This window comes from Loxodonta africana, chromosome 8, assembly GCF_030014295.1.
Source record: "Loxodonta africana isolate mLoxAfr1 chromosome 8, mLoxAfr1.hap2, whole genome shotgun sequence".
In the NCBI taxonomy this organism is placed as follows: domain Eukaryota; kingdom Metazoa; phylum Chordata; class Mammalia; order Proboscidea; family Elephantidae; genus Loxodonta; species Loxodonta africana.
In genome coordinates, this window is record NC_087349.1 from 119,265,776 (window position 1) to 119,272,030 (window position 6,255).

General features: G+C 44.2%; 1 pseudogene; it reads left to right on the forward strand.

Annotated features, from left to right (window-relative positions):
• Window positions 1–677: 677 nt before the first annotated feature.
• LOC100661093 (ubiquitin-conjugating enzyme E2 N-like) lies at window positions 678–1,459 on the forward strand (annotated as a pseudogene).
• The last annotated feature ends 4,796 nt before the right edge of the window (window positions 1,460–6,255 follow it).

Below are 6,255 nucleotides of genomic sequence, written 5' to 3' on the forward strand. Positions count from 1 at the left end.
GTACCAACCACCCTGTTTTCAGGGACACACCCCACCCACTCCATGAGTGCAGGACTTGCCTGCTTTGCTACAACTAGGAGCAGACACCTCTAGTTTCTCATCCAATATACATTTCCCCTTTCCCTTTGTTAAAAGGGCTCCAAACTTTACTTTGGGGTGCCAATGTGCCCAGATAGCCATGCTCACCCCACGGATTCCCAGGCAGCTAGGAGCCAACATGTCACCTGGTTCTGGCCAATGAGATGAAAACAAAAGTTCACCAAGCTGAGTTCCTAGGAAAGCTATTGTTTTTCTGAGAAAAGAGACAGATTGAGAACACACACAGTTTGCCCTTTCTCGTCCTTCTTGGGATGTCCACAGGCATAGCAGCCCTCTTGCAACCAAAAAGTCCAGAGCACATGCCAAGGATAGGCCTGGGCCTTGATGGGAGGGCATAGACTGCCCTCCAGACTTGCGATCACTCTGCAGAGCCATGGCAAAAAGGGTCTGTGTCTCAGCTGTCAGTCCATTTACCCCTGTCAGCCTGTGCCTGGAGCACAGTGGTCTGGCAGACAGTGTTCCACAGTGCCTGGAGCATAGTGAACCCACAGCCAGTATTCCACAGTGCCTGGGGAGCAGAGTGCCACAGTCAGTACTCCAAGTTGTCTGGCACACTGTGTATCTGCGTCCAGTACTCCATGGTACCTGGTGCGCATTACACCTACAGCCAGTGTTTTGTAGTGCCTGGTGTGCAGTGTACCATGGTCAGTGTTCCGTGGTCCCTGGCATGCAATGGGCCTGCAGCCATTAGTTGCTGTTGAATGAATGATAGGGTGTGTTTCAGGGAGGTTGGTTAGGAGGTGAAGGAAAAGGAGGCAAGCAAGTATAGGCGAGCTGGGAGACAAGACCAGAGGCCAAACTCTAACAAGGTGGTTGGACTACCCTGCAGGATTATCAAGAAAACCCAGGGTTTGCTGGCAGATCAGTTCCCAGCATTAAAGCAGAACCAGATGAGAGCAACGCCTGTGATTTTCATGTTGTCATTGCTGGCCCCCAGGATCCCCCCTTTGAGGGAGGGACTTTTAAACTTGAACTAGTCCTTCCAGAAGAGTACCCAATGGCAGCCCCTAAAGTACATTTCATGACCAAAATTTATCACCTTAATGTAGACAAACTGGGGAGAATATGTTCAGATATTTTGAAAGATAAGTGGTCCCCAGCACTGCAGATCCACACAGTTCTGCTATCGATCCAGGCTTTGTTAAGTGCTCCCAGTCCAGATGATCCATTAGCAAACGATGTAGCAGAGCAGTGGAAGACCAACAAAGCCCAAGCCATGGAAGCAGCTAGAGCAGGGACTAGGCTTTATGCCAGGAATAATATTTAATCGATCTGATCATCAAGGGTGCATCACTTCTCCTGTTCTGCCAAGTCTTCTTCCTTTTCTGTTTGCATTTAATGGACACAGTCTTAGAAACATTACAGAGTAAGCGCCCAGACGTCTTCAGTCCTTTGGTAATTAAATGCACGTTAACAAATCTGTCTCATCCTGATTCACTGTTTTAAAGCATGAGCAGAAGCTAGAAGTATCATCTGGATTGCTGAGAAACGTTTAAAAGCAGTGGCCCCTCTCTGCTTTTATTCATTTTTTATTCATTTCTCCCATCATGGTTTAAGTACGAAGCACTGGGAAGGAAGGTAGTTGTCGGGGTTAGCTGCAGGGGTGTAGGTGTTTATTTTATTTTTGAAGAGGGGAGATAGTTTTAATTTACGGGTTCCTTCCCCCCTTTTTATGGTGACCTAGGAAACCCTGGTGGCATAACGGTTAAGAGCTATGGCTGCTAACCAAAAGGCTGGCAGCTTGAATCTACCAGCCGCTCCTTGGAAACCGTATGGGGCAGTTCTACTCTGTCCTATAGGCTAGCTCTGAGTTGGAATCAACTCGACAGCAACGGGTTTGGCTTTTCTTTCTTTTTTTTATGGTGATCTAATTGCATTGGTTAAAACCAATTGTTCTTTAGTGTATACCCTCTAGCCAAGTCTAACTTTATTTAGGCACTGTAGATGGACAAGCTTGATCATTTGATCCAAAATGGGAACATTAAACAAACATCACAGCTGTCGCTAATAACATTGTGACTTTGCTGTCAAGTGTAGAATCCTCCCTTTCAGAAAAAGCTTGTGACCATATTGCCTGGCTTGTCTAGAAACTTCTGTAAATCTTATGTTTTAGTAAATATTTTTCGTTATTTTAAAAACAAAGTATAGGGGGACTATTCTTCACCCTCAAAATCCCAACCTGGGTTTAAGAGCACAGAATTCAGCCTCTAGCAGCTCTGACCTTTACCCACAGACTGTGTTCCCAGTTAGCATCTGGTGGAGTCACCCACAACAAGTTCCATCCTGGTCAGTGATTCCATCAAATGGTAGGTTTATTTGGCTATGCAGACCAAGGGAACCTGGCGGGGTTCCTGTCTGAATTAACCTTGTCATCTGCCTCATTTCATAACACAAAGCCAGGACAGAGAGGCTTAGACTCAAAGCTCCTGTGTGGCCTCTGGGAACAGTATGCAGCCTGCACAGTTCCTGGGTGGGGGAAAAGGCACTATGGGGTCCACTCACCGCAGGCCTGGCCAGAACTAAATCCTCTCCTGACCGTCTACCTCTGATCTTGCAGCCCTCTTTACCATCGCCAGGAGCCCCATTTCTTCTGAAACGTTTAAATACCTGGAGCACAGGGCTTTGTTTTTGTTCTTATTATCTGAATAATTTAGCCAATTATCATTTTCTGTCTGCTAATGTAGACCTGGTCCAGCATTACCATTGCCTGGGGTCCATTTTTAACTGTATCAAAGTCTCCGCTAATAGTGTCCTTCAGAGCTCAAATTATCCCAAACAGCCCAGTGACCTGACTTCTTCCTCAGGGACAGTGAGTGGCAAGGGTACATGTTGACGGTAGCAGAGTGTCTCAGTGCAAGATTTAAAGACAGACTGTTTCCATTTAAATGGACATCACCAAGACTGCCTGGAGGGCCACTTCTGTTCTGCTAAGAAAAAAAAAAAGCAATGAAAAGAATTCTTGAGTAAATACCCTAGGAGACCACAGGCTGGCCGGCTGAGGCTGGGAGCCGCAGTCCTTGCCTCCCCTGACCTGCCAGGCCATCTCTGTCTGAGCAGACCTGTCTGCCTGCACATGGAGTCACTGGGAACCCCATTTTTCTGTGTTGCTGATGCCCCAGAGCCTGATGCTTAGCAGGCCTACAAAAATGTTTGCTAAATGAATGAATCATTGAGGGATGGGCTTTCCCTGCCTTTCAGATGATTTAAAAAAAAAAAAAAAAAAAACCAAACCCATTGCCATCAAGTCAATTCAGACTCATAGCAACCCTATAGGACACAGTTGAACTGCCCCATAGGGTTTCCAAGGAGCACTTGGTGGATTTGAACTGCCAACCTTTTGGTTGGCAGCCTAACTCTTAACCAGTATGCCACCGATAGCCAGTCCCATATCCTTAAAGAATTGAATCCCCAGCCCCAGGATCTGCATCCTTACTACTGCACACACACACACACACACACACACACACACACACACACACACACCCCACAGCATTCTCACCCTCTACCCACCCAAAATGGGACTGGCCAAGAGAGGCTCAGTCTCAAGGAAATCACACAACCAACTTATTACAGAGGCAGAAGGGCAGCGCTCCACAACAGCAAAAAGCACCAACCAAAAAATTTGTGGACAGTCCTTTGATGGTATTTCCCAAAGATGCAAACTCATACAATCCAGCTTATTTCAACATTCACTGAGCACTGACTCGAGCCAGAGACAGTATGTCTTGCCACTACAGGCCAGTACAGCTGGCCCCTGGGAGGGAAGGCAAGCAGCATCTACAAGCTGCTATGTCTAAACAAAGACACTTGGCATGATGACACAAGAGGGATGTCAGGGCCAGATGGCTCCACCGAACCTTTTCACTGGGAGGTTGCTGGGGCTTCAGGAGGGAACAGTCACACAAGGAGGCAGGGACTGCAGGATCGTGAGGAAGGACATACCCAAGTTGCAGGAGAACAACCTGCACCCTTCCTTTAGGAACTTGTCGCCTAGCTCCTGCTGGAGGCCGGTGCTGGGGGTGAAAGGGGTGCTTCAGCAGAGCTATTGTCATAAGGTGCTTGCAGTTTACACACAGATAAAATGCCAGGTGAGCAGTGACTGTATGTGTTAGAACGGCCATCTGCCAATCTATCACACTATGGTGGCTTGCATGTTGCTGTGATGCTGGAAGCTATGCCACCAGTATTTTGAACACTGGAGAGGTCATCCACGGTAGGCAGGACAGATCTGAAGGACGAATGACTGTGGACTGCAGAAGAGGGAGCAGTCATATATGAATGAGAGTCGAATGAATGATGGAGTCATTCCCTAGGAAGGAGGACACAATAAAAAATAAAGGTTTAGAAGGAAATATTATGAGGCTAGGACTTCTGTTCTGGCTAAGATGGAGTACAGGGATGAAGTTTATGCTCCTGCTTGGGAAAAAAAAAGACAAAATATAAAAAACAAAAATTTTCAAGATATTAGACATGAGGCAATGAAGGACAGTGATCCTTAAGGGGTGAGAAAAAAACAAGGTGAGCCCTACAATGGCATGAGCTAAATGTCTCTAGAGAATTTCCAGATGTGGCACAGGGAGGAGGAGTTGAGGAGACGGAGCTGAGAGAACAAGGCAGCTAGAGTTTATAGGATAAACAAAAGATAGAGTAAAACAGAGAGAGAGAGATCTAAAGACCTGCAGAGAATCAATTAAGAACAGCATGAGGCAGAGGTGGAGCCTACATGGCGCTATAAACAGAAGCACCATGCTGTTCCTCTGCAGCTAAGACCCAAAAAAATTAAGTAAAACAGATATAAACATCAATCCTGAAACCCTAAGCATAAAATGAAGGGATAAAGAACTAGATCAATCATCAAAAGAAACAAGAGACTGACAGAGAACAAGGAGAGCTACGGAGTGGAGGCCCTTTGTCAGCTAAGGTGGCACAGCTTTGCCATCTTGGAGAACATCCACCAATGACCCCAGACAGGGAGTACAGGAAGGCAACCTCGCAGAGCTCCCAACAGGAAAAAAAATTTCCAACCAAGAAAAATGTGTCATGCAAAATTCTCACTCAAATATGATGGCAAAATTAGGACATTTCCAGATAAAGAGAAATTAAGGGAATATGTAAAAGCTAAACCAAATTTACAAGAATTATTAAAGGGAGTCATTCAGTTAGAGAACTAACAACATCAGACAACAACCTGAATCTAAGACACAGGGCAACATCAGCCAGATACCAACCTAGGCAATGCACTCTCAGGATAAAAGATTTACAGCAGGTAACCAAAACATCAATCTGTAAATGGCAACAATGTCAGAACAGTAAAAGGGGGAATAAAAGGTGTAGGTATAGAACTTTCAAATGGAGAGGAAGTCAAGGTGATATTAAGCAATAAAAGACTGGTTTAAACCTAGGAAGATAGGAGTAAATTTCAATGTAGCCACAAAGAAAGTTAACAAACCTACTCATCAAAATAAAGAAGAAAAACATAAAGTCTCAGTAAACACAAAATCTATAAAAATGAAAGAAACAAAAAGAAAATCCACAAACAAAAAGAAACTCAGCACAGGAGAGTAAAAGGAACAAAGAAAACCTCAACACCATTAAAAAAAAAAAAAAAAAGCACTACAAAATAACAGCAATGAACTCACACCTATTAATAATCACACTGAACATAAATGGTTTAACTGTACCTGTAAAGAGACAGAGAGTGGCAGAGCGGATTAAAAAACAGAACCCATCAATATTTTGTCTACAACAGACACACTTAGAAACAAAGACATAAATATACTAAAAATTCAAGGATGGAAAAAAACATATCAAGCAAACAACAACCAAAAAACAGCAGGACTGGCAATACCAATCTCAGATAAAGTAGACTTTAGGGCAAAACCCAACATAAAAGACAAATAAGGACATTATATAATGATTAAAGGGACAATCCACCATGATGACATAACCATAATGACAGGGCTCCAAAATACACACGACAAACTCTAACAGCATGGAAAAGAGAAATCGAGAGTTTCACAATAATAGTAGAAGACTTCAACACACCACTCTTAGTAAAGGAGAAAATATCTAGAAAGAAATTCAACAAAGATACAGAAGATTTAAAAGTCACAGTCAACCAACTTGACCTCATAGACATATATACAACAGTCCACC